Genomic DNA, 13,045 nt, shown 5'->3' with positions numbered 1-13,045 from the left:
TGATGATATCCGGATCACAGATCAATCCTAGAATACACTTAGGTACCTATGAGCTGATCAAAAAAATCCTCAATCCGTGGTAAGGGGTACTTATTTTTTACGGTCACTACATTTAGCTGTCTATAATCGATGCACAACTTTAGATTACCATCTTTTTTCTTGACGAATAATACCGGAGAATCCCACGGAGATACACTAGGGAAAATAAATCTCATATCCAATAACTCCTGGAGTTGGACCTTTAGCTCGTCCAACTCTTTCGGTGTCAAAGGATAAGGAGCTTTCGATGCTGGCGCGACCCCCGAAATTAGCTCAATAGCAAACTCCACTTACCTACGGGAAGGCAAGCCTGGTAGCTCATTTGGAAATACATCTGGATACTCTCGGACTACTGGAATATCTGAGAGTTGAGAACTACTACTGTCGTCAGCATTAAGTAACGACAATAGATATCTCTAACGACCATGTGACAGTAGTTTCTGAGCCTACATCACAGAAATAATCGATATGTCGTCGTCCCTGATGCTAGTGAAATCCCACGTGGGTTGGTTCGGAGGTTGGAATGTGACCACCCTTATTTGGCAATCAACTGTGGCATGATATGTAGACAGTCAATCTATGCCAAGGATAATGTCGAACTTGACCATATCCAGTACTAATAAATCTACAATAAGTATTTTGTTGTTGAAGTCTAATGGGCATCCTATGACCTCCTGAGTGGCATCCAATGTATCACCAGACGGTAGAGCAACAGTCAATCGTCGTGGTCTAAGGATAGGTAGTCTACCAATCTCTCTCATAAATGTACGAGAAATAAAGGAATGCGAACTACCAATATCAATTAACATATCTACAGAAAATGTATAAAGTGAAACCGTACCGCAGAAAACGGATCCGTCGGCTCGCTGCGCATCCTCTTTGGTAATCGTGTGAATACGTCCAGTCTTTGATGGTGGTGGTGGTGCTGCCAAAGGCTGCTGCGCCTGAGTCTGAGTCTGCCACTGATGCGATGCTGAATACTGAGCCAAAGATGGATATGAGGGTTGCGACTGATACTGGATCAGTGGCTGAGGATGCGGCTGATACTGCACTAGGGGTTGAGGCTGTGACTGGTACTGAACTAGTGGCTGGGGCTGCAGCTGATACTGCACTAGTGGCTGAGGCTGCAACTGATACTGTCCCTGCATCAGATACTGAGGTCTTGGAACAGAACTCTGTGATACCATAAAAGCACTGGAGTACTCCTGTCCGTGCATACCATATGCAGCTACTACAGGAGGAGTTGTCCGCTGCTGACGATGCGAAGATTGGGCCTTCTACCCCCCTCGCTGAGTCCCTATCTGACTGAACTGTCCTCCTTGAATAGAGACTCCAGAAGCCACGTGCTGAGCCTTCAGCGAACAATCTTGGCTCATGTGCCCAGGTAGTTTGCAATAGTAGCAAACTGACTGTCCCAAGGTGCAAGCTGATGTGATGTAATCCCTGGACCCACATCGGGTGTAGTGCATGTCACTGCGGGCTATTTCTGGTTATGCTGAGAAGACCATGAACATCCTGATGAAGTCCGCCCTGACTTCTGGGGTTGGCCAGATGCCCCAGATGTACCCTGACCTACCTGACTACGACCACTATGCTGCAGTCCGATAGCCTGTGGTTGTTGGGTCTGTCCTAAAGCCCGATCTATCTGCTTCCTTTTCTTATCCGGATATGCTCTCTGCTGAGCCGACTAAATCATAAGGGCTCTGTCCAATGCCTCTATATAAGATGAATTACCAAAATTGGCAATCTTTACTTGCAAATGTCCATCCAATCCCTGGACAAATTAAAGCATACGTGACATGTCCTCAACAACTAATTCTGGACAAAATCTGGCTAACCAATTAAATTCAGCATTGTATTCCATCATTGTACGGTTATTCTATCGAAAACTCAAAAAATCCTGTCGGCATCTCATCTAATATGACCGTGGAAAGTACTGGCTCTCAAAAACCTCTCTAAATCGTGCCCAAGTGATATGCTGCTCGCCTATGATCGTGCGTTGCGTGCCCCACCAGATGTCGGTCTCGTCCTGTAAATGGTAAGCAGCCAACTCGGCCTTCTCCCACTCAGAGCAAGTCATATAGAAGAAAGTCCGCTCTATAGTTTCTATCTAAGACTGAGCTAAGCTCAGATTAGTCTCCCCACAGAATAGTATGAATTGGCTTTTCATCGACTCTGCCAAAGTTGGGATCCGGGCTTATGCCACAATCATATCAGTAGGGTGAGTAGGGCTCGCCGCGAAAACTGGCAGAACCACTGGAGCTGGTACTACAAGTGGTACCGCTGGATAGGCCAGGAAAGGTACCCCTGGTGCTATTGCATAAGACGGGGTAGGTACCGCTGGTGACACTGCAGGGTCCATATAGGTAGGAGCGACTGGAGGTACCAAATACGGAGCAACTAGTACTGCTGGTGCGGGTGTCGCGTATGCAGTAGCAGGCATAGGTGGCGGTGGTGCCGGGTACGCAGTAGCAGGCACAAGTGGCGGTGGTGTCGAGTATGCCATAGCGCGGATAGAGGAGGTGCTGAGTACGCAACAGCAGGCACTGTTGGTGGAGGGGACGAGTATGTCGCAGGTGGTACTGCTGGTGGTACAGTGAATACTATAGGTATGGATAACTCTGGAGAAAGAACCGTCGGGGATCCGAGAGCCCGACGCGCCTGCAGTACCATGAGGAGTCTGTCCCTGACTGACAGGCTCAATCCCAGCAGACCTCTCTGGCAACTCCGTCGCCAGAGATTCCAATGCCCTCTTGCGTGGCCATCCTGCACCACGTCTCGACACGGGAACACGTGTACTTCACCTCATATCTGTTAAATTATTACCCAAGTATTAATACAAGTACCTAAATTATAAAATTAATCATCATACCTATTTGCCGTCTGGAGATGTTACGTCGCTACCAAGTTCCCAAATATAATCTTGTCTAAGAATACTTCAGAATTCTGAAACATGAAAATCCATACAAATCCAAAAATACCCAGATTAACTCGTAAAATAGGGCTCTGATACCAAATAAATTGTCACGCCCCGGGGGAGTCTCTGTCAGAGGAAATTTCGGCAACATCTCCTTGTACGGGTGACAATCTGAAACTTATCTACAAGTTCTTAGGGCCCCTCAATCCTCGGCCAACACAGCCAGAACATATACAATAAAATAAATAAACACCCACGCAGTTTATATAGTACAGCCTCCGGCTGACAATCACAACCACACAGTTAAATAAAAGATCTACACCTCTACAACGAAAAACCTTTGCAACGGAAAACATGGGCAGCATACCCAAATCACGATATAAAATCCAATAGTACAAAATAAATACATCACAAGTATGTAGTTCACTAACAAGGAAACACAAGTTCGAAAATAGATAACCATCTCGACTCCTAGTGGGGACTAGCGACTAGAATCTCTTGACGACTTCAACCTAAAATAGGAAAATAAAGCAACGGTGTGAGTTCAACAACTCAGCGAGTATCAAGCTGACATGCATAGTAAAATATAACCAACAGTAATTGCAGTACAGTCTCCTGGACAATAACTGGAAATGCAAAACTGAAAGACAGGAGAATAATTGTACTCACCTGAGCCTCCTATCCTGACATAAAGGTCGTCATATACAACCACAAAAATGCAGCATCCAATATGTAGCAATCACAAGCAATAAATGCAATCCATGCATATGATGTAAATGACATGGTCACCCCTGACTCCAGTCAACCATCTCACACACGATGATGAGACCAAGTGGGTAGGGCTATGACAACTGTGCACTCTGCCATCATTACTCCTGAGTGACCGAGTGGACAGGATGCTGTCAGAGTACACCTATCCTCCTATCCCAAATCATAAGTGGGGGAGTCCAATGCTCGCATCTCCCTGTGTCATAGTCAAGGGGAGGGATCCCTGTCCTGCTACCACACTGCAATCACACTACCCATGAGCGGACCAGCATAACCCTTGACAGAGTAACCTGCTGCAACACATCCTGTCTGATATACCACTAACCTATGAGTGGTTGTGTGTGCAGATCCATGTAACTGGCGATGTGCTCAACAATAATGGAGCCAACAATCATTCAGCATGCAATAGTGCAATATGGTGCATGTCACTAAGCATGTAAATCATGAAAATATCCACCTCCATAAAGTATGTACCAAAAGGTGAATGGATCCAAACAAATGATCTAGGTACACCTGACAGGTATAGAAAATAACTAGTTCTGTACACAATAAGGCATGATAGGTCACTACCTCTATGAACATAAAATACACATGGCAATAATCAAGAGGGTATAAGCATGGATGTATAGCAGACAACAAATAAAGCATGCTACAAGTATCAAGTAAAGACCTGATCTACCAATGCAGATATAGACATAACCATTACTACTCGTTATAATCTACTACGCATATCAAATGACATATCAAAAACATAAGTTAAGGTGCCCGCCTAAAAAATGAAGATTGTATCAGAACAAATCCCACGTAGTGATGCTATCTCAACAGAATCCTACATCAACATATTTAGCTAATTCAAATTACAACAATTAGCTAAATCCAATCTCCAACTGATCCAATTAGTAACCAACCTATACATAAATCTCTAAACCATAATCCAATATATTAAATAACCCCAACTATATCACCTTCTGATTAGGATTTACTACAAGCATAAAGCAACCCAAAACTCACCTAATTCCAACGCACTCTACTGTTGGCTCGCGATCAGAGCAACCCACTGTCGAAATTGTGGTTGGAGGGACTCTTGTTGCTGAAACTGTGGCTGGAGTAGTAAGAAGCAGTTGACCTCCAAGCCAGATGTAGGATCGAAAAGAATTTAGATATCTCCACAATAGCATGATATTGTCCACTTTGGGCCTAGACCCTCATGGTTTTGTTCTTGGGCTCTCCCCAAAAGGTCTCATACCAATGAAGATATCTTTTCTCTTTATAAACCCATGATCTTTTTCATGTGTTTTCAATATGGGACTATGTTTGCAACCTTGCAACCCCAACAATCCTCCCCTCAAACAAAGGACCATAGGCTTCCCACGTCCGATCCTCGACCCACCAGGTCTTCCTACCCCTCTGTCCACCCGACCTACTAGGACTTCCTTGCCTAGTCGCAACTAGGACTTCCTGCCTGGTGTCTGGTCCTCTTGATCCGAACATAGGAGCCCCCACTTTCTTTATTCGAGGTCAATATTGTACCCACATGGCTCAATCAGACCATAGCTTTTGTGCACAGTCGGCGGTTAAACCTTCTGGTAGTCCGGGCTCTGATACCAATTGTAGGATCGAAAAGAATTTAGATATCTCCACAATAGCATGATATTGTCCACTTTGGGCCTAAACCCTCATGGTTTTGTTCTTGGGCTCTCCCCAAAAGGCCTCATACCAATGAAGATATCTTTTCTCTTTATAAACTCATGATCTTTTTCATGTGTTTTCAATATGGGACTATGTTTGCAACCTTGCAACCCCAACACCAGATACCCAAATCAACACTAAGCAAAGATCAAATGCCCAAATACATCTTACCCAAAACTGAAGTAGTTGCTGGTGGCTGCAACGACCGGAGCTAGGGCACGACAGTGAAGACCAAACTAGGGTAGAGGGAAGGTGATCTGTGGTGAAGGCGGGAGGCTCAGCCAGTGCTAGTGGCTACAAGAAATCTAACAGTGTCGTCCATTGCTATTTCAGCTTCTTCAGAGGTGTTAATGTTGGTTGCTACTCAGAAAACCTAGAGGTTCCACTGTACAAAAATTTTGTACAAAGGTCTGAACCTTTTCCTAGCTACCATGTGTTCTTTTAAATTAAATTTTGGATCGCCTGTGGAACTTAACACGTTTGATCCAAAACTTAATCTATTCGTTCTTTTAGGTTTTGACTTGGGTCTCCTGCGGAACTTAACATGTTCGACCCAAATCACCTTAAGTTATTAATTCCATTAAATATTAATTTCCATAATTGATTCCCAGTACTGACGTGGTGAGGCACATGGCTTTCTTGGATATGGGAGCAACCACCACCGACTAGACAAAACCTTTTATGGAAAGCTAATATTTAATTTCCTAAAATAACTTTAGGTTAACCGAAAAGAACAATCAAATCACAAGGAAAAAAAACAAAAGAACACAACATCGAAAAACATATTCGAAATACTAGAATCGCATGTCTCTTGTATTTGGTATTATTTCCAAAAATAACTAGTATGATGCGGAAAGAAAAAATTACTAGTTATACCTTTTAGAAAGACCTCTTGATCTTCTACCGTATTCCTCTTCTAACCTTGGACGTTGTGTGGGCAACGATCTTCCGAGATGAGAAACCACCAAAGCACCTTCTTTTCCTTTCTTCAAATTTCGGCCAAGCATAAAGCTTCCAAAAGATGAAGATCTTTTCCACCAACCAAGCTCCAAGGGATGTAAGCTTTCTCTCCTTCTTCCTCAAGCTAGATCCGGCCACCAATTAAAACTCCATGAGCATGAAGAGGTTCGGCCACAAAGAGAAGAAGAAGAGAAGAAGAAAGGGTCGGCCACACCACCAAGGAAAAAAGGGAGAAAAATAGAATAGAGTCCTTAGCTTTGAAGCCTCATCTACCCCCTCTTTTATAATCCTTGGTCTTGGCAAATAAGGAAAATTTAATAAAAACTTCCTTAATTCTTTTGCCATTGAAAAGGAAAATTTATTTAATTAAAAATAATTTTTCTTTTCAATTTTGCAATGGCCGGCCACGCCAAGAAATCTCCAAGCAAATAAAATTTTAAACACCAATTAAAACTTCCTTATTTGCTTCCGGAAATTTATAAAAATTTCTCAATATTTTTTATCCCTTCATGATTGGTTTATAAAAAGAAAATTTAATAAATTAAAATCTTTCTTTTAAACATGTGAATAAAAAGAAAGTTATTTCTATAAATTAAAATCTCTTTTAATCTACAAATAAGGAAAGATATCAAATCTTTTCTTAATCTTTTGTAGAAACTTATAAAAGAGAATATTTAATTTTAAACTCTCTTTTAAATCATGAACATGATTAAAAAGGAAAGTTTTCTTAAAATTTAAAATCCTCCTTTAATCAACAAATAAGGAAAGATTTCAAATTTTAAACTATCTTTTAAACATGTAGATGATTTACAAATAAGGAAAGTTTTTACCAAAAAATAAAACCATCCTTTTAAACTACAAATAAGGAAAGAGATTAATCTCTTCTCTTAATCTTTTGTAGAAAGCTATAAAAGGAAATTTTTAATTTTTAAACTCTCTTTTAAAATCATGATATCCACATAAGAAATAATTTTAATAAAAATCCTTTTTAATATTCTAGTGGTCGGCCACCTAAGCTTGGGACCCAAGCTTTGGCCGGCCACCTACATGACTCATCCACTTGATCTTGGCCGGCCCTAGCTTGGGTACCAAGCTAGCTTGGCCGGCCCCATTGGATGGGTAAGAAGGTGGGTATAAATCTCTATATACTAGAAGCTACGATAGGGACCGAGAGGAGGAATTGGTTTTGGTCTCCCGATGAAATTAAGCATCCCGTGTTCGCCCCGAACACACAAGTTAATTTCATCAATAATAATTCATTCTACTAAAAAACTATTATTGAACTACCGCACCAATCCCAAATTACATTTTGGGCTCCTTCTTATTATGAGTGTGTTAGTCTCCCTGTGTTTAAGATAACAAATGTCCACTAATTAAGTAAGTTACTGATAACTCACTTAATTAATATCTAGCTCCAAGAGTAGTACCACTCAACTTCATCGTCATGTCGGACTAAGTCCACCTGCAGGGTTTAACATGACAATCCTTATGAGCTCCTCTTGGGGACATTCTCAACCTAGATTACTAGGACACAGTTTCCTTCTATAATCAACAACACACACTATAAGTGATATCATTTCCCAACTTATCGGGCTTATTGATTCATCGAACTAAATATCACCCATTGATAAATTAAAGAAATAAATATCAAATATATGTGCTTGTTATTATATTAGGATTAAGAGCACACACTTCCATAATAACTGAGGTCTTTGTCCCTTTATAAAGTCAGTATAAAAGAAACGACCTCTAATGGTCCTACTTAATACACTCTTAGTGTACTGGTGTAATTATATAGTTAAGATAAACTAACACCTAATTACACTACGACCTTCCAATGGTTTGTTCTTTTCCATCATGGTCGTGAGCTACTGTTTATAATTTATAAGGTACTGATAACATGATTTTCTGTGTGTGACACCACACACCATGTTATTTACAATATAAATTAATTGAACAACTACATTTATCACAAATGTAGACATTTGACCAATGTGATTCTTATTTCTAGATAAATGTTTATACCAACAGCTAGGCTTTTAGTATACACTCTAACAGTTAAAAGTTTATTGGAAGAACCAACTAAACCCTAACTCCTGTGGGTCTGATATAAACATGTTTATTATTTAGCTGATTTTTTTTTATAAAATTTAACACCTCTAGAAAAGTTGAAATATGCAATGAATGACACTTTGGACACATTATAGTTTCATAAATCCACATGACCTAAAATGATTGCAATATAAGGTCTCTGGGTTGATCAATGTGTTTTGACCAAAATCCACTGATAGACGTAAACAGGTTTGATTTGACATATTTCATGTCCTGTGGATTTATGAGGGTGTAAGGAGTCCAACAGTGTCGTCTATTTCATATTTTGACTTCTCTAGTTGTGTTAAAATGTTATTGAAAAAATCAGCTAAACTTAACCCCTATAGGCCTGATATAAATCATATCAGGCCCACATTGAGCCTAATATGGAAAAATATCAAACCCACATTAGGCGTAATATGAATCGATATTAGGCCCACGTTGGGCTTGATATGGAAAAATATCAGGCCCAACATGGGCTTGATATGAATGAATTTATGCTTTAACCAATTTTTTTGATACAATTTTAACACCTCTAGAGAAGTTGAAATATGTAATGGATGACACCGTTAGACTCCTTGCAATCTCAAAAATTCACAAGATCTGAAATGACTATAATCTAAGGTCTCTAGATCGATTAGTGAGTTTTGACCAAAGTCTACTAATAGACCTAGATAAGTCTGATTAGACTCATTTCAGGACCTGTGAATTTATAAGGCTGGAAGGAGTCTAAAGATATTGTCCATTGCATATTTCACCTTCTTTGGAGGTGTTAACATATTATTGAAAAAATCAACTAAACTCTAATCCTCGTATGCCTGATATAAAAAATATCAGATTCACGTTGGGCCAGATATGGAAAAAATTAAGTTCAAGTTGGGCTTAATATAGAAAGAGGACCAACGTGCATGTATGCATGCATCCAAAAGAGAGAAAAAAGAGAAGAGAGGAGAGGAAAGAAAAGATTGGTTGTATGCATGAGTGAGGAAAGAAAGTAAACATTGTATGTATGACTAGAGATTTTTTTCTAATTTATCGAAGAGAAGAAAATAATGATGGAGAGTTAAAATGAGAAAAATAGTAAATTAAATATGCCTTTACGTTTTTTTTCTGGATCAATTTGTAAATCTGAGTGCCCCTTTAGTAAATTACCGAAACTATTATATACTTATTAAATTTCATAAATAAACATTTTCTATGCTACTTAAAATCTCTTGCAATTTGGTACATAACCAAAACTGCTAATTAAATTTTATAATAGGATATACTACTCTCAATTAATCTGACTTTAAAATTAATTTATTTTTAAAATGAATTAATTTATTATTAGTTAAATAATTAATTCATGTTATTTATATCTAATCTTGTCCGAGCGCTAAGTCGACGAACGCTGGGACGTGACACTCTCCGCTGTCTTCGACTGGTGGTGTAGATTTCCGACGAACCTGCAAAGAAGCCGAGCCAGGAGGGGTTTCCCGGCGACGACCCTCCGACGCTCAAGTCAGACAACGAGGAAGCAGAGTAACGTTACTGTGACTACAGTGATATTGCATACCTCCATCGAAGTCTGGGGGTCCTTATATAGGACCCCGGGAGGCATGAGCACGCTTCTCGATGCGTGCACGCTTCCCTAAACATACCTTAGTAGGGCTATGTCAGAAAAGTACGCCTGACGTCATTCTGCAATTGTCTGAGCATATTCCGGATGTGACGGTGGAAGCTTCCACCGTACGATATTCTGTCCGCTCCAGTCGCCGACCATGCTGTTTGTCGACGGCAGGTGTCTCGAGGACGAAACTACCAGTTGTCCTTTTTGTCTCCTAGCGCTCTTATCTGTTCCCGGGCCGAGCGGACCAGCCGCTCGGTGCTCATGGCATCCGAGAAACCCTGTTTACATGCTCGGCTGGGATTGCGCCTTATTGTCCTTTGGTTAGGCCGAGCGGCCTATCCGCCTGGCCCATAGACCTTTTTACCTGAGCATTGGAAACCCGACCCCTGGTCGGGCTGTCTTTCGTCCGGTCCGAGAGACCCTTGGCCAGATGTCCGATAGGCCGGATGCTTGGTCGGCCATGTCACTCCGCTCGGCACGACCTCTGGCCGCTCGGCGCTACCTCGGGCTTGACCCTCTTGATCATTGACTTCCACATATCGTTGACCTTCCGCCAATGAGTGATCCCCCGTTCTTATTACCGGATCAATATATATTGAAGTTTAATATTAATGGTGGTTTAACTAAATAATCTACATCTTTTACTTACGCTATGTATTATTGATTATTATTAAATTACCTATGAGATTATAATTGTTATGTATTGACATGCAAATATTCATAATATTAAAGATTTGTTTGTATAATGGACCTGAGAATATTGATTATCAGCATAAGTCTCTATATATACTTTTCTAATTTACTCAGATAAAATTTTCATAGGATTAAATTAATCAACTTAAGTTCAACGTTATTTGACCTAGTTAAATTATTGAAGGATTTGTTTAGAATATTTTCGTTGATGCGTCTGCCTCGGTTTAGAGAAGGCCCTTTATAGGTAAGTACATTGCTTGGCCTGAATATGAGCTTTATAAGGCCCTTTATATTTGCCCGCCTATGTCAATCAATCCTCACCTCGTGACCGGTTGTTCTCCTGCCTTTGTGGATTGGCACCCACATGCTTCTCCACCGCCTTCTGCTTCTCCACCCTTCGCCTACTTATTCTTATGATTCTGACAATCGTCGCGAACTCTATCAGTCCAGTTTCAATATTATTTTATAAAATAGTCATGATACAGTGCAAATTATATATATATATATATATATATATATATATATATTCCATTAAAATTCTATTTAAATAAGTTTAATAATCAAATTAATAATAATAGTAAAATTTCCTAAAATTTTTTATATATTTATATTTATTTATTTTAATTAATTTATTATTAATAATTAATTAATAATATTATTACTAGTTAAAGAATATTTTTAAAGAGTAATTCATTAAACTATATTAAATTATCTATTAATTAAGTTGAGAATTAATTTAATTTACTAATATATAGTTTATATTAAAACCTAAGTTGTCAAGTTTCTCTTCCTTGCACGCATCTCTTCCCTACAAGTAGGGGTGTAATCGAGTCGAGTTGAGCTGAACTCTTGAATATTTGAGCTTGACTTATTTATAATCGAGCCGAGCTCGAGCTTTATTTAACGAATATATTCATGGCTCACGAACTTATTCGAGCTTTTATCGAGTCTAAACGAGCTCAATAAATATAAATTATAAATTTAAATATTTATTAAAAACTAAATTATATATTTAGAGAAAATTATAATATTCTTATTAAAATTTATAATTTTATTCTAATAAATAAATTTAATAGATTTGTTTATATTTTTCATAAGTAAAGTGTAAAATATATAAATTCAATATCAAAATTATTATTATTTTTATTTAAAGGTTGATTCATAAGCTTAATGAACGTGTTCACGAGTTAACAAGCCAAGTATTGTGAAACTTGAGTTTAGTTTATTTATTTTAACGAGCCTCATTAAACGAGCTCAAACAAGCTTTTATCGAATTGAGTTTCGAATAGCTCACGAACGACTTGATTCATTTACCCCCCCTACCTGCACGCACAACGTCGAATCATCACCGACCGCCGCAAACAATTTCTCAATTTGTTTTCCTCTTTCCCGGCGCACTACAGGCTTCACTGTTGGCTGAATAGACGTCAGAGAACGACGTTTCAAAGCAAACCATGTTATTTATTATCAGAACTTTAGAACGACTTGAGGCGTTACGAATGTAAATGAATCAAGCCACTCATGAACTATTCTAAGCTCGATTCGATAAAAACTCGTTTAATGAGACTCATTTTGATAAACCAACAAAGCTTAAACTTTATAATATTCGCCTTGTTAGCTCATGAATATGTGTCATGAATCAATTTTTAAATAAAAAATAATAGTTTTTATATTAAATTTATAGATTTTAAATTTTACTTATGAAATACATAAACAAATATATTAAAGTTTTTTATTAGCATCAAATTATAAATTTTAATAGGAATATTATATTTTTTCTAAATATATAATTTAATTTTTAATGAATATTTCAATTTATAATTTATATTATTAAACTCGTCTAGACTGGATAAAAACTCGAATAAACTCGTGACCCATAATATATTCATTAAATAAAACTTTAGCTCGGCTGGATTATAAACTCTCGATAAAAGTTCGAGAGTGCGGCTCGATTACATGGAACACCGATTCCGACCGTTCCACGTCCGTTCCGAAGAACTATTAATTCTAGGCCCAACTCAAGACATAGACCATTATGGCCAATGCCTAGGGCCCTAATATTATTAGGACCCATTGATTAAATAATTAAGTAAAGACATTAAAAAAAATTAAATTTAGTCATTAATATTAATCAATGATAGCATACACATTAATAAATATCATGCTAACGCATTAATGACATCTTATTAATTAATTCATTATTCCTATTTATACATTACATATATCCTTATTTCCTCATAATTACAATTAGCCAAGATTTTATTTTATTTAATCTTATT

Source organism: Zingiber officinale, chromosome 11A, assembly GCF_018446385.1.
Source record: "Zingiber officinale cultivar Zhangliang chromosome 11A, Zo_v1.1, whole genome shotgun sequence".
In the NCBI taxonomy this organism is placed as follows: Eukaryota; Viridiplantae; Streptophyta; class Magnoliopsida; order Zingiberales; family Zingiberaceae; genus Zingiber; species Zingiber officinale.
Note: the sequence above shows the minus strand (reverse complement) of the source record.